General features: G+C 32.8%; 1 protein-coding gene and 1 pseudogene across 2 annotated transcripts in view; both read left to right on the top strand.

Moving 5' to 3' along the window:
* Positions 1-22,712, top strand: part of CNBD1 (cyclic nucleotide binding domain containing 1) — a 445,210-nt gene that overhangs the window by 309,462 nt on the left and 113,036 nt on the right. The gene's annotated exons all lie outside the window — the stretch shown is intronic.
* Positions 6,359-7,703, top strand: LOC123797683 (tubulin alpha-1A chain-like; annotated as a pseudogene).

Raw genomic sequence — 22,712 nt, 5'->3', positions numbered from 1 at the left:
TATTTCTGTGTGCCTGTATATATACACAGAGACTAGACAAAGAATATTATAACAAAAATGAATTGTATCTCAATCAGTAAGCATTTGCGATGTATAAAACCTAGAACTCTATAGAGTCACCAGAAATAGTACCCATCCTTACTGAGTTTAAAATCTATACTGAAGAACTAAAAAAGAATTGTAAGGGTATATATTGTTAAATTGAAAGCTAGGCACATTAACTTCTAAAAGACTAAAAATTTACAGATGTGCTGGTATCTTATGACCAGTAACTGGTAACATAAGTGAAAAAAAAATTAAATAATTGTGTAAAATGGCATATAAGTAGCTTAAGAATTTTATTTTAATTTAAGATATTCCACATATTCCCTATTTTCCATGTTTTGATGGAGGGCGAAAACCTCTTTGAATATGGATCCACATTAGAGAACTTTATTTTCTTATATACCCATGAATTCTAATATTAATTCATTTAAAGAGGAACAAGAAGTAAAATATTTTGTGAAGATTAGGTTTTTCTTTTTTCCCCCAAGTTCTTTCCTCTAATTAGGACATTTTCTTGTGCAGCTCACAACTATTAGGTCTTTCTAATGCATTCATGTTTAGATTTCATAGAAACAAACTCTCTTTCACACAGAATATTTATTGGTTTAATATTTGATTAAGACATGATTACAATGAGAAATGCAAATGATATAAACAGCATTTTTGTGTGTTGTAACAAACATAATCAACTGTTGTCTAGAATACAGCTCATCTGATGGTACTTGAAACACATGAGTATGTTAAAGGGTAGCTTACTACTAGCTGCAGATATTCAGTGAGACATGGTCATAGATCGTGTTTTACAGTTTTTTAGCTTGGTACATCTGCCAAGTGGAGTCTAAGAGAATTTTTGCTGAAAATTTAAATGATCAGAGCCTAGAAAGGATATTCCAGAAAGGCTTCATGAATTCTTACTTCAATGTATTTTATTAGATGTATTTGTATCTTAAATGACAGAAATCAAACTCAATGAATCAAGAGAAAAAATACTAATAAACTCAAAGTAATTTACTGGTATATATAACTGGGAAGTTTAGGAACTTCTCTTTCAGGAAACCTTGATCCAAAATCTGAACTAATTGCACTATGATTATTTGTTCCAGTCCTTGGTTCTGTTTTGCTTTGTGTTCATTCCCTTCTCCAGCAAGTTTCCCAATGTTATGGCCAGAAATATCTAGGGGATACATTTTTGTTACAGCAAACAATCCCTCTGAAAAGGTCTGTTCCTGATTGTTCCAGGAAAAATCTAGTAAGTTTCACTGGCCTGGTTTGAGTCACATACACACTCCTAACAACTCACTCTGGCTAGGAGAGGTATTTGTTCAGCTGGAGCTGGATCACAGCCCTGCCCCTGGAAAATGGTAAAGTCCTCCTTGAGCCGCTTGGCTTGCCAAAGGGGTGAGTGTGTAGCTACAGAGATGCTGAGACAACAAAAAATCCACATTTTATCCAAGTGGAAGTGTGGCATTACCTAACCTTTAAAGTTTTGGGGCAGCACTAAGTCAGAGAGAACTACATCCTTTTGGACCCAGATATGCTTTGTCTTCTTTGTGATTTTATTTCTTCATGACCCCAAATCATTTTTGCTGTTATAACTTGCATCAGACCTGTCATTTTCTGGTACCTAAAAATATTTTCTGCTGTTAAGTTTAGTCTTTAAATTATAGATCTTCCTCTAAATTTCTCAGAGGCAATGTGTCTAATGATATCATTTTGTGTATTTATATTTGCAAGTGCCTTTATATGACTTCATGAAATATAATCCCCTGCATGAATTTTCTGGAATCTCTAGAATGACTCTTGCTCAGGATTATTATAAGAAGAGTTTTGTAGGTTTCCATAGTTTCAACAAAGCAAAAATCTATATATCTATGCCTCTATCTATCTATCATGTCTATCATCTCCTGGACTGAGCAATACCTGGAAGACATTCCCCATTTTTAAAAGCAAGTTACTCTCTTGTACATTCTGTCTCCTCAAAGCACCATATCAGTGGTTTTGAGATAATAGTCTATTTTTATTTTTTTTAATTTTTAAAAAATACTTTATTTTTATTTATTTGAGAGAGAGCGAGAGATATCACAGAGGGAGAGGGAGAAGCAGACTCCCCATTGAGCAGAGAGCCTGCTGTGAGTGGGCTTAATCCCAGGACCCTGAGATCATGACCTGAGCTGAAGGCAGATGCTGAATCAACTGAGCTACCCAGGCGCCACAATAATAATCTACTTTTAACAAATTGATACCTTGTTTCAAGGTACCGGTGCTTTTGTTTTAATCATTTCTCATGCTATGTGGGAGTTACATATGCACAACCTTCTATATGCTCTTAGGTCAATAGCCACACAATTAGTTTTATCTCTCTAGATATTAGCACTACTGAATTTAGATTAGTGGCATTGCTATACATTTTGGATCCCAAACAAATGTTTATTCAAGGTTTTCCAAGCTACTAGCTAATGACAAAAGGAGCAGATCTTAGCGCTAGTGAAATATAGTGGAGATTTATATTGCTTGTAAAAAGAAAATAATAATAAAACTCTGCCAGGTGCAGTCTACCTCTGCCTATAGCATTCTTGTTTACTATTTTAAGTTTTTGCATTTCTACATGCAAATGACAGCCATGAGTCAATTATTCATAAGTTCATATGTTGCCTTTCAAATTTTAATAAAAATAATGTTATTTGCATGTTTTTATAAATCTAGAAATTTGGAAGAACTAAACATTTCAGATAATAATACCCCATAAAGTCTTTTGTTGAATCAAGACAAATCTTGGATTAGTAGAGGGCAGCCATGTCAAAGACCTGTATTTCCTTTTTGGTCTCTGTAGATACCCAAATCTTACACGAGCTTTTAGGAGATAGTTACAGCTCTGAGAAGAATGTGAGGATTAACATAAATTTAGGCTGAATAGCTATAGTAGTTCTGTTTAAACATCTCAAATGGCATACTTTTTATTTTCTGAATTATTTTTATTATTTAATTTTTGACCATTTTTGTAATGGTAGTCCTATTTTCTGATGTTTATTATTATTTAAAGATTTTATTTATTTGATATATATAGAGAGAGCGAAGCATGAGCCTCGGGAGGGGCAGAGGGAGAAGGAAAAGCAGACTCTCTGCTGAGCAGGGAGCTTGAGCAGGGCTCAATCCCAGGACCCCAGGATCATAACCTGAGCTGAAGGCAGACGCTTAGCTGACTCAGCCACCCAGGTGCCCTTCTGATGTTTAACATAAGTCAATTCTTCACCCAGAAAGCTTGGCAAGGCTTTATATTAAAATACCATATACTTAAATTCCATTTCAGACAGAACAAAGTGATATTGAACTTGAGAGGTTTGCTTTTATTTTTGCACAAACTATATTAATATTAATCCACTTATGTTTGTTTGACAAATGTTATTTTAGGAAATATTGCTGCAACTTATCTTGAGATAATATTTGCCATAGAATATAAAATATAAGTCAAATTTGAGTTAGTCTCCAAGAATAAATGACATGTTTTTGAATAATGTGATTATAATTATTTAGGCATTTTGCACAAAATAATTTTGTTTATGTACTTAAGTAGTTATTTTCAAGAAGCACTTTGGACCCTTATTTATTCATGCTATTTGTCAAATATTTAAGACACAGTTTTAAAGAGAAGAAATATACCTTACTTGAACAAATCTTTCAGTCCTGAAGAAACTATCAACAGTTTGTGAACCACAAGAGTATCACTTAGCCACCTCAACCACTTGTATTCAGTGTCCTACATAACCAGCATAAGTGATGTTTTTGTTTATCGCAGAGAGATCTGATACCTTGTACTTTGTTCTTATGCTCTTTTTATTAGATTGAAAGTTACTAGCAGATTTTTTTAATTACTTGTTAAAAAAATAGAAAAAATATAAGAAAATGCATTAAATAGGTATATAGATTTCACATTTCTAACATTTTAGTCACTTTTCTTATATAATGACAGTAGAAAAAACATGTCAGCAACAGAAAAAATTTTCATAATGGTACATCAAGACATTTTGTCTTAGCCCCCAATTCTATCTCATGCTTTCTAGTGTAAATTGTTTTTGCTTTGTCTGTTTGTCTCCGAAGACTGGTCATAGCATCCTTGTCTAGAATATTGTAAAAGTCTTTGCTGAGTACCAGAAGCACACTGTAATAATAGTGTGAATATTTTAATATGGCTAACATTAGTTAATTTGATTAAATTTTTAAGGAACAAATGATACCAATGCTCTCTCAATGCTATTCCAAATTTAAATGACATGGAAGTTAAAACTGACAAAGATAGTACAAAAAATATGTAAAAATACTTAAAAAGACTAGGAATCTCAAATGTGAATATCAATATAAAAATCCTGAAAATTATATTGGAAAACATAATCCAGCAGCACTTTAAGGAATAATACACCAAAAAAGTTGATTCATTCTAGGAATTCAATCAGAACTTGCTCAATATATTTTTCAAAATCCATTAGTATATTTTAATAAAATATAGATCAAGGTAGAAACATAACCTGTGTTCATGACAGCTAAAATGCCTTTGAGGAAATTCTGACACAAATTCCTAATAAAATGAGAATAGATGAAATGTTCTATAATATGATAAAATTATCTAGATCTCAAAAAATAAGTTAGCTATGTTCTTAACAGTAAATAGCAAAAGAATTATTATTAAAGTGATGAACTTACTAACATTTTTATTTTTATATATTTTTTTATTATGTTATGTTAGTCACCATATGGTACATCATTAATTTTTGATGTAGTGTTCCATGATTCATTATTTGTGTATAACACCCAGTGCTCATTACAGCACGTGCCCTCCTTAATACCCATCACCAGGCTACCCCATCTCCCCAGGCCCCTCCTCTCTCAAACCCTCAATTCCGGTTAACATACAGTGTAATCTTAGTTTTAGGTGTACAATTTAGTGATTCAGTAATTACATAAAACACTTGGTGTAGCATTTTTAAATAAAATAAGTAATAAGCATGAACTTGTAAAAGGGGGAGGTAAAATCATCATTATTTACTTATATTATTTATACTTGAATATTTGTAAAGTCAATGAGAAAATTATTAGGAATCATACAATTTAGTGAAACTACTGGTGGCAAGCTTAATATTTAAATTTTATTTTATAAAAGCTATTTATAAAATTTAAAGGAAGAAGAGATTATGTATATAATAGCAAACAAAAATATGAGCTATCTAGGAATAGACTTAATAAGAAATATATGTAAAAAACAACTAATTCACATAAAATAAGACAATTGAGGCAAAACTTTTTCTTCAATAGGAAAATACATTACTGCAAAGATGACTTTTTTCACTAAATTTGTTAGCCTAATGTAAACATAATAAAAACAGCAGGAATTCTTTTTAAAGTTGATTATGTTGATACTAATATCTACATACAAAATTAAATAAGAAAACTTCAAAAATGCTTTTAAAATACTGAAAGAATGGGGGCGCCTGGGTAGGCAGTCGTTAAGCGTCTGCCTTTGGCTCAGGGCGTGATCCCGGCGTTCCGGAATCGAGTCCCACATTGGGCTCCTCGGCTGGGAGCCTGCTTCTTCCTCTCTCTCTCCCCTGCTGTGTTCCCTCTCTCGCTGGCTGGCTGTCTCTCTGTCACATAAATAAATAAAATCTTAAAAAAAAAATACTGAAAGAATGTAATATAACTCAAATATTTTATCCGGTAGGCAGACTAAGACTAAAGAAGAAACCATGGCAATTTAGTATGGCAAATTTAGTATGGAAATTTAGTATAATATAGAGGTATTATTTCAAAAGAGTAGGAAAAAAGATAGTTTATTAAATATCTGTTTGTTAGACAAGTAGTGAACAGAAACAAATCTGGTGGATTAAAAACCTCTATGTTAACAATGATGTCATAACATTGCTATAAGAAAACAATGGCAAATTAATTTTCTAACCTTCGGTGGAGGAAGTCCTTAGAACATGACAAAAAAAAAGGTAAAAGACATGAATTGAAATATTAATCTCTGAATAATAAAATTTCAGTATTCTAAATGGCAAAATGTTCCATAAATACTAATATGTAAACATCAGGCTAATAAAGTTGCTGTACACATGAGAAAGAAATCATTTTAATATAAAACTGGCTGTTACCAATAGTTATAAAATCTCAAGGGGAATGGGTGGGGGGAAGAGAATGAAGAAAAAAGAGAATAAAAAGTTCTTGGCAGGTTCTCTTACATCGACCATCTAAGAATTGCGCTATAAGAAGCAACAGCCTCTCCTCTTCCTCTCTGCCATCTTCTGGCAACCACGAAGCAGCAACCATGCATGAATGCATCTCTATCCTTGTTGGCCAGGCTGGTGTCCATATTGGCAGTGCCTGCTGGGAGCTCTGTTGCCTGGAACACCACATCCAGCCAGATGGTCAGATGCCAAGTGACAAGACCTTTGGGGCAGATAACTCCTTCAACACTTTCTTCAGTGAGACAGGTGCTGGCAAGCATGTGCCCAGGGCAGTGTTTGTAGACCTGGAATCCACAGTAATTGATGAAGTTTGCACAGGCAACTATCAGCAGCTTTCCACCCTAACCAGCTCATTACAGGCAAGGAAAATGCTGACAATAACTATACTCAAGGGCACTACACCACTAGCAAGGAAATCATTGATCTTATGTCGACCAAATTCAAAAACTGGCCCACCAGGGCACAGGTCTTCAGGGCTTCTTGGTTTTCCACAACTTTGGAGGTGGAACTGGTTCCAGATTCACCAACCTACTGATGGAACATCTCTCTGTAGATTATGCCAAGAAGTCCAAGCTAGAGTTTCCCATTTACTCAGTCTCTCCACACCACAGTTTCCACAGCTGTAGTTGAGCCCCACAACTCCAACTTCACTACCCACACCACCCTAGAGCACACTGATTGTGACTTCATGGTAGACAATGAGGCCATCTATGATGTCTGTCATGGAAACCTTGATATTCCCAACCTACAATAACCTAAATAAGTTAATAGGTCAAATTGTGTCATCAATCACTGCTTCCCTCTGATTTGATGGATCCTTGAATATTGATCTGACAGAATTCCAGACCAACATGGTGCCATGTCCCCTCATCCACTTTCCTCTGGCCACATATGGTCCTGTCATCTCTGCTGAGAAAGCCAACCATGAACAGATTTCTGTACCCTAGATCACCAATGAATGCTTTAAGCCAGTCAGCTAGATGGTGAAATGTGACCCTCGTCATAGTAAATACATGGCTTGCTACCTATTGAACTGTGGTGACTTTGTTCCCAAAGATGTCAGTGCTGCCATTGCCACCATTAAGACCAAGAGTGCCATGCAGTGTGTGGACTGATGCCCCACTGGCTTCAAAGTTGGCATTAATTACCAGCCTGTGGTACCTGGTGGAGACCTATCCAAAGTATGGTGAGCTGTGTGCATCCTGAGCAACATCACAGCCATTGCTGAGGCCTGGCCTTGCCTGGACCACAAGTATGACCTGATGATGCCAACTGTGCCTTTGTTCACTGGTGTGTGAATGAGGGCATGGAGGAAGGAGAGTTTTTTGGGGTCTGTGAGGATATGCTGCCCTTGAGAAAGATTATGAAGAGGTTGGTATGGATTCTGTTGAAGAAGAGGGTGAAGAAGAAGGAGACAAATACTAAAGTTAAAAATTCACAAAGGTGCTGCTTTTATAGGGTAGTTTATTCTGTTTTAAACACTGAAAAGTTGTGCTCTGATCAGTTGATTTGTATATAATAGTGTATACCTTCATATAAAATTACTGTCCTATGCTTTAAAACATGACACTTTGTGAGGCACCTGTGTGGTGAGCTGGCTGGCTAACTTTTTATTTTGACTCAGGTCATGATCTCAGGGTCCTGGGGTCGAGTCCCCTTTCTGGCTCCTCCCTCCATAGGGAGCCTGCGTGGGGATTCATCTTTCCTCCATCTGCCCCATCCCCAGCTCACATACTCTTTTTCTCTCTGTATCTCTAAAATAAATAAATAAATCTAAAAAAAAAAAAAAAACAACAGAAACAAGAAACAGAAACACAACGCTTTGTTACAGACCCAAGTTGTTCATTTCTCTGATGCGTTTGAATAAAGTTTTCCCTGTATTAAATGAAAAAAAAAAAAGACAGTCCTCTATGAGGCAATAAAATACCTTGCGTAATTCAGCTTCACTCATAATTTGAAAATTCTATTTTAATTAGAATTTTCTACCTATCCCATTGACAAAAATTGAAAATAATTTGAATACACAAGATTCTCTAGGAAGTTAGAAAGCAAGAATCTTATGTATTTTAGGTGGTCATGTAAGCTGGTACCGCATGTTTCAAGACTAGCTTGTCGAAGTCTATAGAAAATAAAAATCTTTATACTAGCAAATTCTATTGCTAAAAATCTATACTACCAATAAACGTGCACTTGTTCATTCAAAGATATATGTACAATAATTTTTATCGCACATTTTTTTGCAATAGGAAACAAATTAATGCCCATCAGGAAAGTGCTGGTTAAATAAATTATGGAATATTCATTCAATGGGAAGCCACGCCAATATAAAGAATGAAAAAAAAAATCACATATGCAGATTTATATAGATGTCCAAGATATACTGAAAAGTGAAAAAGGGACAGAATGTGTGTAGAGATTGATTTCAGTGGTATATAATTATTTACTAAATCATATCCATATATAATTACGTAGCTATAGAAATACTAATTAAGGGGCACCTGGGTGGCACAGCAGTTAAGCGTCTGCCTTTGGCTCAGGGCGTGATCCCCGCGTTATGGGATCGAGCCCCACATCAGGCTCCTCCGCTATGAGCCTGCTTCTTCCTCTCCCACTCCCCCTGCTTGTGTTCCCTCTCTCGCTGGCTGTCTCTATCTCTGTTGAATAAATAAATAAAATCTTTAAAAAAAAAAGAAATACTAATTAATATGAATTTAAAATTATATAAATAAACATTATGTAATATAATATACATTAAAGAGCATCACTGGAGGAGGATAATCACTTGGGTTTGAATTTTGGCTACACTACCTATTATTTGTGAGATGTTGAACGAGCATGTAACTTAGTGCCTTCTTTTTCTCCTTTGTAAATATGGATAATAATAGTACTTATCTCTGAGGGCCATTATCAGAGTGTTCTGTTGTGATTTGTCTGACTTGAGGTATATTAATTTTATTGATCGTCTCAAAGAATTAGCTCCTATGTTTATTGATTTTCTATATTTTGCTATTTTCCCTTTCATTGATTTCTCCTCCTATCTTTATTATTTACCTTTTTCTGCTTATGTTGAGTTTAATACACTATTATAGTATCAAGATAGAAACTGAGTTTGTTGACTTAAGAACTTTTTCCTTTGTTAATATAGCCATTTAATGCTATTCCCTCTATGTACTGGTTTAGATGTACTGCACAAATGTTGGTTATTGGTCATTGTTTTCATCCCACTCAAAACACTTTGTCATTTTCCTTTTGATTTCTTCTTGACCCATAGTTTATCTGGAAATATGTTATTAAGCTTCCAAGTATTTTTTCCAGTTAATGATATTAAATTTTAATTCTATTTTTGTCAAAGAACATATTTTATGTGATGTGAATGCCTTAAAGTTTAAGACTTGTTTTATCGTCCATAATATGGTCTATATGGTAAGTGTTCCATATGCACTGTATGGAACTTGTCCTCTGTTTCACTATTGCTTTGTCCTGTGTGTGTGTGTGTGTGTGTGTGTGTGTGTGTGTGTGTACGTGCGTTTGATTCTTTTTTCCCCCTATGTTCTATTTTGGATTCTTTCTATTACCATGCCTTCATTTCATTAATGTATTTTCTGCACTGCCTAATCTACAACAAATCATATCCATTGCATTTTTCATATCAGTCATTTTAGTTCTCATCCCTAGAAATTAGATTTACATCTTTTGTAGCCACAGGAAAAATGCACTTTTTCTCAACAGATAAATTATATGTGTGTATATATAGAGAGAGAGAGAGTGAGAGAGAGAGAAAGTTAACATAATTTTACCTAAATTTAATTCTAATACTTTAATCAACAAATATTGATTAATTACAAAGTAACATTGCTCTGTGAGAAAGAAATTGACAGTGAAAATTGTAGAGTTTGGAAATAATAAGAGACAGGATTAACCAATCAGGAAAAAGATTCTATGTAGCTTATAAATGCTTTTATAATAAAATAAAATGCTTATATTTTGATAAAGGTAATGTGCATGAGCCTGCATAACTTATTTTGATGTCCTTTCAGTGAATTATGTCTTCTCTCTTTTCTTTTTGAATAATTGCACCATTTTTAAATGATCTGAATAATTTTTTTAAAAAAATTTATGTCTTCCAGCTTGAAAGCTTCTTAGAATAGTGACACATTCCAAAATCAAGTCCAGATTTCACACCATATGAACAAAATATATTGAATGCTTGCTTTTTGCATTACATGACATTGTGAAGATGTCCTTTTAACTCCAGAAGAGAAAAAACACAACAAAATTTATTTGGAACCCAGTAAACATTTAACTCTCCTATGCTACTTCTTTATTTTCATTATTTGCCTCATCTAGATAACTATATTTCAGGCTTTTTGAAAACATGATTAATAGTGATTTTTTGCATGAAAAAAATGTATATGCTAATTGTTCAATTAAATTAAATAATTTCACTGGTTCTTTTTTTTTTCTACATTTGCATTTTTACATAAGGGCAATAAGATCAAGTCTTCAAACTTGGAAAATAACATTTTCAATAACTAAAAATTTAACTAAAAATATTTTTGAGACTTTTCTCAGTTGTCTTTGTAAACACATCTGGTGTGATTATAATTCTGGAGTTTCAATAGAGAAAAATTACATTGTCAAAGTTAAAATTATGTGCCATCTCCCTTAGGTCAATGATTGATTAACATTATTTCAAAAACTGAAAGAATTTTTGTTGATAGGAAATTGTGTGTGTGTGTGTGTGTGTGTGTGTGTATGTGTTACTCAGGCTATGTTTTAATGGAGAAATCAAGAAAAAAAATACTAGTAACTCAAGGTAAATCTTAGCACTAACTTATTTTTTTGTTGTTGTGGTAAAAAACACAAAACACAGACTTACATGACTTTGAAGTGTACGGTATTGTTAGCTATATGTACAGTGTTGTACAGCAGATCCCTAGAGCTGCCTCGTATGTGACATCTGTTTTTACTTGCTGCTTTCAAAATTCTCTCTTTGTGACTTTTGACATTTGTCTGTGTGTATGCTTTCTTCTAGTTGGAGTGAATTGAGCTTCTTGAATTTATATAGTCATTTTTTTCTCAAATTTGAGAAGTTTTTAGCCATTATTCCTTCACATAGTGTCTCTACCCCTTTTTATTTTCATCTCCTTTTGGTACTCCTATAATATGCATGTTCTATTTAATGCTCTCCTATGAGTCCTTCAGGTTCTTTTCATTTTTTTCTATTATTTTTCTTTAGCTCCTATATCTCGGTAATTTCAGAAGTCCTCTCTTCAAGTTTGCTGATTCTTTCTGTTGTCTGGCCAAGAGCTATAAAGTCCCTCTAGTGAATTTTTCAATTCATTTATTTTATTCTTTAGTTCTAGAATTTCAGTTTGGTTCTTCATTGTTCTATCTCTGATGATAGTCTCATTTTGTTCATACATCATTTTCCTGATTTAATTTAATTGCATATCTGTGCTTTTAATTCATTGAACATCTCTATGACTTTTTTTTAAATTCCATATCTGGTAATTCACATCTCCATTTCTTTAGGGTCAGTTTCTTGTGATTTAATTTGTCCCTTTGAATGGTTCATATTCCCCTGTTTCTTCGTATATTTTGTTATCTTCTGTTGGGACCTTGGAAATTAAAAAAAAAAAATTAATCACTTCTCCAGTCTTTGTGTTATGGTCTTTGCACAGGGAGGTTTTTCTTCTGTCAGCCCAGCTGGATATTCTAGGGATCTTTCAAGCCTTTTTGGGGGATGTATTCTCTCTGAGTTTATATGTATAATTTCCTTATTGAAGAAGTTTGCCAACCTGGCACCCTTTCCCATTAGTACTCAAGTTCAGGCAAGATAGAAGTCAGTCCCCTGGGCAGCTTCCAAAAAAGTCAGAATGTTGTATGTACATTATAGTCCTTTCCCTACCCAGAGAGAATTTCGGTGTTAGTGGTTTCTTGCCAATCATACCACAACATGGCTAGAAGGGGATCAGATGAGAAAGTGCCAAGAATTTTCCTACCAGATTTTATGTGATTGGTTTTGTGCTTGCCTACAGTGTAGGAACTTCTTAATTGGTTTCTGGATTTCTCACAAAGGCAATTAGTTGTGTAATGTTAATTCCACTTCCGTGAGAGGAAAACAGGTCTGAGGCTTGGTAGCTTTTACTTTCTGAAAATATTTATATATGTTATTTCTTATTCTCTGTCAGGTAATTCATATATTTCCATTTTTTAGGTTTGGTTTCTGAAGATTTATTTTGTCCCTTTGCTTTGGCTATTTTTCCATATTTGTGCATTTGAAAAAAACCAGCCACCTTCCCAGTTTTTATGAACTATGACTATACAAGGAAAAACCTACCAGTCAGTCTAGCTAGAGAATCTAGGGTCTCTCAAACCTTTTCTGTGGATATGTCTGCTCTGGATTTGTGTGTGTAGATTCCAAATTAAGGGAATTTTCTGGTTAGTTTTTTCTTCAGGAACTGATAATCTCTTGTACTCTCTGGTATCTTCTGCTGTACGATGGGTCCTCTGAAGCAGCAACATGCCACCCAGTTATTTTTTGTTCTTAGCAGCCCCCATACATCTAGAGGATGCCAGATCCCACCCATGATCCAAGAGAAATGGGGCAGAAGCCAATCCATCAAGCAGCCTAACAAAAAGGCAAGCAGAACACTGAATGGTGTACCACAATTCTCTTTCCCTGTGAGGGAAAGTCTACCAAGGTATATTGGCCTCTGTCTGCTGTACCATGAGTTTTCTGGAGATGCAGCATGCTGTACAGCTCTTTTTTGTTCTCAGTGGCCCCCAGACATTTACTTATGAAAATAATATATATATTCTGTGTATACATTTGGGGAAAACAGAAGCTTATAAAGCATATGTAACTTCTAATTATGCTCATATAGAATTATTAACCTTTTACTATATTTTTTTCAGGGTTTTAATTCAAAAGGAAATAATATTTATATATTTTGTCAAAGTTGAATACTATAGAGTTAATGGAACTCTTTTACTGGCCCTTAAAAAATGAACATATTCCAAGTCAATAACAGTTTTAAGAGTTCTGAATTTTAGTGGAAGCATAATATATTCTATGATTTATTGTAATTTATTTAAACATTTTTCTTTTGATTATCATTTATGTTGCATAAAATATTACATGCTCAGTTTTGAATACTTATTGCCCAAGTACCTATTTACCTCATTATTTCCTTAGGAAAAATTCTTAGAAGTATTCCATCGATGTGTATAATTACATCATTCTTGACACATGCTGTAAGTTTACTTTTTATAAAAGTTCTAACAACTTTTTCATACTCTTGGCTTAGGTTTTTATTAGGGTTTTAGCTTATACAAGACACTAAAATGCAGAAGAATAGTGTATAGTATATAACAGGAAGTACCATGCATCAATGGAGAAAAACTAGTACTTTTTTTGTAAATAAAGAGTGTTAGAAAACAATTTGCCCATGTGGGGGAAAAGATATTTAATTAGATATCATGTGGCCAAAACAATTTAAAATGGATTTGTTGTTAAGTTAAAAATAGAGATGACAATAGGAAAAAGTATGGGTGTACAATTTACATTGAGTGTTCGAAGTGTAAAAGTAATGAGATTAGGGGCGCCTGGGTGGCACAGCGGTTAAGCGTCTGCCTTCGGCTCAGGGCGTGATCCCGGCGTTGTCGGATCAAGCCCCACGTCAGGCTCTTCCGCCATGAGCCTGCTTCTTCCTCTCCCGCTCCCCCTGCTTGTGTTTCCTCTCTCGCTGGCTGTCTCTATCTCTGTTGAATAAATAAATAAAATCTTTAAAAAAAAAAAAGTAATGAGATTAAAAGAAAGACAATCTTTTCCGAATAACAAGTAAGTATTATAAAGTATTATAAAAATGACTAATAATATAAAAATAGTATACAAAATCTTATAGGAAAAACATTAATATTTCACTTTTGAAAATGCAAATGGGATTTATCATATCCTTTTAAAGTTCTTTTGAAAAATATTATAATGTTAAAAACAACAATTTTCACATGTTTTTCAAGTCAGAATATTGTGCACAAAAATGAAGGCCAGATCATTAGTAGGTATATTAAGGTGTACTTTTGCATAAATATCATAGACAGTGATTGAACTAATTTGAGTGTAAATAACCAATGTTCCGAAAGCATATAACAAAATAAATTTCTTTACTTGAACAGTTTATCTACCGTGGTCTAGATTACATTAACATATACCAAGTGGAATATCTCCTGAATCAAAATTAATTATTGTGAAATTAATGAAGTAAATCCCCATTATCTGAAATAATGAATAAATTTAATTATCATATACGCTAGATACAAATTATGAATGCATCATACTATCCATTTACTTCCTTGGGCCAGTCCATTTAGTATGTGATTATTCATCTCTGAGATAATGCTGCTTAAGTAATTGAAGTGAAATCAATGTAGGATGGTTAGGTTGTGTCAGAATGAAGTAACTAATCAGTGTATCATTGTTAAATGGACAATTACCATGATTAAATGGAATTTATGGTTAAAATATATGATTGTCAGGTAAAAACTTAGAAACTTTTATTTTTCTACATAAATATGAAAATAATTTTCTTCTATTAAGTTAGTTCTATTTATAAAGCACTGTCTCTTGCAGATTAAGTTAGATTATCTCTTTAATCCACTAGGTAACTCTGTGAGATAGATTATTTTGCCATTACAACTGAAAATTGGATTTTGATTCCAAATGTGAAGCTAAATACAATGGTTACTTTCAGACCACACAATATCCCACTGAAATTAAATATATATACCTACTTATGTATTTAACTAACCATATGTGTGTGTATATATATGTGTGTATATATATATGTATATATATACATATCAAGATTAATCATCCCTCTCCATATATATATGAGCTATATATCAAGATTAATCACACTGCTAGGGAAAAAACGATGATATCAGTGAAATCAGAAATATTTTTGGAAGATGGTAATCATACAGTTCCTGTGTTATTTGAAATGTTTCCTTTTAAATATTTCTATTTGCTTAGCATCAAGTTAGTCATTGGTAATGTCACTGAAATTCTTTGATGAGCATCTCTTGCACAGAAGGAAGTCCTCTGTGGATCTTCCATCTGATCCACATTTGCTCAATACTACTTTTTCTTGTGGAATAAACTTCTTGAGTATGATAGTTATTATGCTTCATTTATTCTGACTATGACACTATAATTGTAATTGACTTTGGGTGAAATGTCAGTCTTTTCCTCAAAACTCTTCTCTTATTTCATCAACAAGAGTCAGTTTCCTTTTCTTAAATCAATATATCATAGTTTGTACAAGAAATGATAACTTATTATGCAGAATAATGGGAAACATCACTTAAAATACCATAAAAAATGTAAGTATCCAGAAATGAACTAAGTTAGAAAAGTGCAAAGCCCTTATGGCCCAAACTATACAATTTTTTGGAATGGTATAAAGAAAACTTAGGGAATAGAAATTAGAATGGAATATTGTAAACAGTCAATTACACCTAAAGTAATACATGAATTGAACAGAATGCCAAGGAAAATCTTGACAGAATATCGTATGGGACTTGAAGCCCAGAGGTATCAGTAAGAGTTCTGTCAGTAAATAGACAGCAATTATATGATGGAAGAGTTTAAGGAAGGGACTACTTAAAAGGTTAGGGTAATGTTAAGGAAAAGTACCAAAAGATGGTGAGGCAGCCAGGGACATATACAGTAAAAAACCACTACCATGTCGAGGTCTGAAGGGGAAACACTGGAAATAAATTATCATTATCTGACTGCATTTATAGGTATAAGCACTTTGCTGTAGCAGTCGGTGACCTTGGGACAGGTGTTCAGCCTCTGCTACACAGTAGTCTAACAGGGAGGCAGGTGGGGGGAATAAGTATCTCAAATTTCCTCTTTATAGTCATCTTCCTTTGCCTCTCATTGGCCAAATTCAAACAAAACCTGAAGGATGAGTAGGCCTGGTTGATGAGTTATATGAAGATTGGCATTCTAGGACAAACAACAGAGTAGAGAAAGTGGGTTTGCAGGGACAAACAAAATATTCAGCATCATGATTTTATCTGGAAGAGCAAACACAATATGTTCCAAGAAAATTTTGGCAAAATTTCAATAGAAAAACTTACCTCACAGTACTCAAAACAGTCTAATGTTAAAATAATTTAAAAAGTGTTGGAGCATAGGATCACAATAAAGTAATCAGAAAAACTTTGTAACTTTATTATCAATTTATACATGATAGCAGGGACTTTTCACATCAATGGGGATAGGATGGTATTTTCAGCAATTGTTTTGGGATTTTATCCATTTGAGATAAAAATGCTTACCTCCTACATTATTCAAATTATAAGTAATATGAAACATTTAAATTAAAAATCATACAAATTCATTGAAAAAATAAGGAATTATATTAGTAATTATTGTCTCAGTTTCTAGTTTATCAAGAGAATTTTGATCACATACAAAATACTTAAAATTGTGTGGTAAAATTATAAATAAGTAAAGTTATTCTTAGGAAACTAGAAGTAAATATTTGCAATGTATACAATAATGAAGATTAAATAGCCATACTTTGTGAAGAATTACTACAAATAAGAAAAGACAGAAAGCACAGTATTAAAAATGGTCAGCATATATGACCAAAAATTCATTAAAAATATACAAATAGTAAATACATAAATAAATGGATTCCAACCCCCAGTTAATATCAAGGACATAACAATTAAAATAATTAGAATTCATTTTCAAATTTATCAAAAATCTGTCAGAATTTACTATTACATTCTATATGAAACATTAAATTAATTTTTTGTAGTTTCAAGTTTTTATTTAAATTACAATTATTTAACATAAGGTGTATTATTAGTTTCAGGAGTAGAATTTAGTGATTCATCACTTTCATGGAACACCTAGTGCTCATCACAACAAATGCCTCCTTAATGCCCATCACCTATTTAGCCCATCCCCATCCACCTCCCTTTCAGTAACCCTCAGTTTGTTCTCTATAGTTAAAAGTCTGTTTTACAGTTTTCTTCTCTCTCCCTTTTTCCCCCTATGTTTATCTGTTTTGTTTCTTAAATTCCACAAATGAGTGAAATCTTACAGTAATTGTCTTTCTCTGACTGATTTATTTTGCTTAGCATAATACACTCTAGGTCCACCACATTGTTGCAAATGGCAAAATTTCATTCTTTTTGGTGGCTGTGAAATATTTCTTTGTATATACACACCACCTTTTCTTTATCCATTCATCAGTCAATGGACATGTGGGCTCTTTCCATGATTTGTCTACTGTTGATAATGCTGCTATAAACATCGGGGTGCATGTGCCCGTTCGAATCAGTATTTTTGTATCCTTTGGGTAAATACCTAGTAGTGCAGTTGCTGGATTGGAGAGTAGTTCTGTTTTTAACTCTTTGAGGAATCTCCATACTGTTTTCCAGAATGTTTGCAGCAGTTTTCATTCCCACCAACAATGTAAGAGGGTTCCCTTTTCTCCACATCCTTGCCAAGAGCTATTGTTTCCTGTGTTGTTAATTTTAGCTATTCTGACAGGTGTGAGGTTATATCTCATTGTAGTTTTGATTTGTATTTACCTGATGATGTGATACTGAGCATCTTTTCATCTGTTAGCTGAAAAATTTAATTTATAGAGAATTTTGCACCTATGGGTAGATGTTCATAAAGGAAATTTATTGTAACATATTTTTAACTAGCAAAACTTGGAACCATTTAAAAGCTTAATTTTAGAAAAATGATTGCATTCCCCTAAACTATGGTACCTCTACACCATGGAGTCTTAAAAGTAATGTTTATCTACACATACAGAAGTGGGAAGTTCACTAGAAAATATTGAAGAGCATAAAAGAAGAAGTGATTTAAAAAGGAAATTATACCACAGAACAATATAAATGACATGATGCATTTATTTTAAAGTATGTGTGTCAAGCTGATGAAACAATCTTAACATACAGCAAGATAGAATTCAATAAAAATATTGTGGTAAACAAATAAGGCATTATATATTGATAATAGGAATGAGAGAGAAAAAGTGTGACTCTTAGGAACATGTACACACCAAAGAGCCTCAAAGTATATAAAGAAAGAACTGGTAAGCTTATAGGAAGAAACAAGTATCATAATCATTATAGTTAACTATTTATATATAGCCCTCTCAGGAACTGATAGACCAAATAGATTAAAATTGGTGACAACTAGAAACTGAACATTACAAATAAAGAATTCAATTACATATATGTAGAACTCCATATCCAAGAGCAGCTTTCCCCCAGCATATAAGACATAAGCAATATTTACAAAAATATATTGTGTATAGTGTTCATATAGAGTCAAGAGAAAAACTAAACAAACCTTAGAATTGATTTTAAGAGGACAGCAAAGGACAGTCCTAAGTGTTTGGAAAGTTACATATTATTGTACCCCACTGATTAAAGGCTATTAAGAAAAACTCTCAACCATATAATAACAAAATTACTTTACTTCAAAATACATGAAATGTAGTTGAAGCTGCAGATAAAAAAAATATGTGGTGTTGAAAAATCAGAAATCAAGAAAAAATAAAAAATGAATGATCTAGGCATTTGAAACCAGAGGTTTGGAAAAAGAAAGCAAGACTAAATAAATAAAATTTTAAAAATAATAAAATAAGTGCAGAGATCAATGAACTATGAAACATTAACTGCACAGAAACAGTAGTTATTTATGAAATGAAATGCTGTTTGGAAAAAAAATACTTACAAAAAAATAAACCCTGTTGCAAGAAAATGAAGTATAGTAAAGACACAATAAAGATTTAAGGATAATAAAGTGTTATAAACAAGTCTATTCTAATGATTTAAAAAACTAGATGGAAAAAATGCACATCTATAAAATATAAAATATCAAAAGAAAGTGAAGCATGAATTAGAAAACTTGAAAAGACCAAACGTCACTTTAAAAAGGGATTTTTTAATAATCAAGATAACACACAATCAGTTGATCTAATTCTCCCAAACTTATAAGAAAGTTTCTATTTTATACAAGTCCTTCAAGAAATCACCTTTGTATTATTTACTGTTTCCTGTATAATCATTTTATGTTCTGTACATCCAGAGTTTGAGGTATTTGGAAGTCTGTATAGTTTTGAGTTTATGCTGACTCTTGCTATTTAGTGATATTTAGTTAAAGCCCAGATATGGTTGAAATATTTGGAAAATTTGAGGATCAAAATTTAGTATAATAATAGCAAATTCATATGTAGCATTTTCTTTCTGGTAGACAAGGTAAATATATGTTGTATATTTACTAAAGTAATCCTTAAGCATGAGGGGAATCAAATCTAATATTACAAAGCAGTGTTCCAAATTCAAATGAAAAGACAAAACCAAATATGTAATTCTGAAAACACCAAGCTCATTAAAGCCTAAGTAACAAAAGGAGCAATATTAACCAAAGCATAATATAACAGGTCCTTTAACACAGTCTTTTTAAAAGATCATAAAAAGACAGGGGTATATGTGAGGTAGGAATATGGAATTCCATGAAATATCATATACATACACTTTCCCTATACATGTATATGTGTATATATATTCAAACCTCTGGTTTTGATTTTTATATTCATATATATGTCTATGTAGAATGTATCTATCATCTATCATCTATCTATCTATCTATCTATCTATCTATCTATCTATCATCTATCTATCTATCATACCTACTGAGAAAGAATAAAAAGTATAGAGAATTCAAAGTTGGAGTTGGTAGGAATGTAAATTGGTGCAGCCGCTATGGAAAACAGTATGAAGGCTCCTCAAAAAATTAAAAATATAACTATTATACGATCCAGCAATTCCATTCTGGGTATTTACCGAAAGGAAATGAAAACACTAATTCAAAAAGATACATGCACCCCTGTGTTCACTGGAACATTATTTACAATGGCCAAGATATGGAAACAACTCAAGTGTCCATTGATAGATGAATGGACAAAGAAGACATGTTTTATATACATACAATGGAATTACTACCTAGCCATTAAAAAAAGAATGTGGTGTTGTCATTTGCAAATGAGTGGACCTTGATATTATACTAAGCAAACTTAGAGGACAGAAATACCATATGATTTTGTTTATATGTGGAATCAAAAGAACAAACAAAACAAAACTCATAGGTACAGAGAATACATTGGTGGTTTCCAGAGGAGACAGGAGTTTGGGAATGGGTGAATTGGGTGAAGAGGGTCAGAAAGTACAAACTTCCTGTTATAAAATAAATAAGTCATGGGGATTAAACGTACAGCATGGTGACTATAGTTAATAATGTATTATATATTTGAAAGTTGCTAAGGGAGTAATACTAAAAAGTTCTCATCACAAGGAAAACAATTTGTAACTTTGTGTGTGACAGTGACTAAAGTTATTGTGATGATCATTTTGCAAGATATGCAAATGTTGAATCATTACGTTGTATACCTGAAACTAACATAATATTGTATGCCACTTATACCTCAATAAAAAAGTAAAAATATCAGTCAATAGTACTATTCTTCTATATCATTCTTTTTCCCATAGCGTAGTTTTACAAGGAAAACTGGTATCCATTCAGCTAATGCATATCTTGCTTGAAGCTGTATCAGTCTTACAAGATCCTCAGATACACATCTGCTCCAAAACTGTGTTTTGGTCTGTTAGGCTAATGGAATGAGGTTTATCTTTATTAAGAAGATGTCCTTTAACAATCTTTCTAATCACTAGTTTCCATTTAAACTGAGACCTTAACTGTCCCAGTGCTGATACCAATAGCCACTAAGGAATTATCCTTCTTATCATGACTCTGATCTGAAAATTGGAATAAAATAGTTTTATTGGACTTGTGACTACTTTCTAGCATTAAATAAACAACAGAAATAAAAAAGAACAATGCCTAATATTTAGTTTCTGTAAATCCTTCTGATATTTACCTTAAGATAAAATCAAGTTTGGGGCGCCTGGGTAGCGCAGTCGTTAAAGCGTCTGCCTTCGGCTCAGGGCGTGATCCCGGCATTCCGGGATCGAGTCCCACATCGGGCTCCTCTGCTGGGAGCCTGCTTCTTCCTCTCTCACTCACCTGCTGTGTTCCCTCTCTCGCTGGCTGTCTCTCTGTCACATAAATAAATAAAATCTTTAAAAAAAAAAAAAAAAAAAAAAAGATAAAATCAAGTTTGTTTTTTTCATAATGGTCTAATGATTTCCAGTTTTAGAAATTATGTCTGAATTTTTTATGAGGAGCTTCAAAACTCAATTTTTTTCCATTTTAAAAGAAAATTGATTTTATTAATGTTCTTGAATACAAAATCTTGAAAATTAGAAATTATCTTAAAAGACTTTAAATTTATAATCAGATTAAAATATATTAATCAGATTAGTGATAAAAATCCTAAAATTTAGTTTGTAAATACAAAGGCATTTTCACTTCATTCTTTTTTCTAGTAGACCCTTGATTTTTACCCTCCCTATCATTCATTTCTTCTTTTACATTTTCCTAAAATTTAATGAGTTTTTTTTTTTACATTTATGGCAAATGGAACTTGTACCTGACTTTTTTTTAGTTAAGACAATTTACTACAGTGATTTCCAAACTTATATTTAAAGAGGGGAGCTTTTTTTGGTCAGTCATTATAAGTTATGATACAAACCTGTAATTTTACATGTACACATATATCATCTTAGAATTTTCCAAATGTTCTGGAAGCGTATGCAATAAAAATATTAACTGTGGTTATCTTTATGTATATATATTTTATGAGCATATATGTTATACATATATCACATTTTATATATTTATACATATGTATATATGTGTAGTTTATGTATTCTTGTGTATTTTCTGATTTCTTATGAGCAAAATAATTGTAATAACAAGCAATAAGGGTATTTAAAGTAATATTTAAAATAATACTCTGCTGTACTTTGATATTAGCATGTTTACTTACAGAGATTTTGGTTTTATTTACTCTTTTCTTTGAAGTTTTGATTCTAGGTTGAACCTCTCTTTTTTGTGTTTCTTCCTTTCAACTCCTTCTCACATGCACAGATGTAAATCATTTTGGGCCTAAGAGTGGGGAGAACTACCAACAAAACTTTGTTCAAAAGGGGTTTGCTATTAGTATCATCCTTTAGTTTTATTCATATTTGCAAGAACCAGTTGCATCAGGATATGTATATAGGAGAAATGAAGGCACAATACAAGGGCTGATGTATGCTACTACGTCTCAGTGGAGAAAGTTCCGGTGTTTACAGCAAGGGTTTACTTAAACCCTTGCTTTCTGTCCATCACTGAACTGATGACCATCTTAGATGACCTAAGACTTACAGATGCACTGTGTGTCTCTGAATATTTTCTTCTTTCTTCTCCTATCTTTTAAGATT

The sequence above is a fragment of the Ursus americanus genome, chromosome 9 (genome assembly GCF_024610735.1).
Source record: "Ursus americanus isolate L20-20 chromosome 9, mUrsAme1.1.p, whole genome shotgun sequence".
NCBI lineage: Eukaryota > Metazoa > Chordata > Mammalia > Carnivora > Ursidae > Ursus > Ursus americanus.
This window is presented reverse-complemented; position numbering and strand designations above follow the sequence as displayed.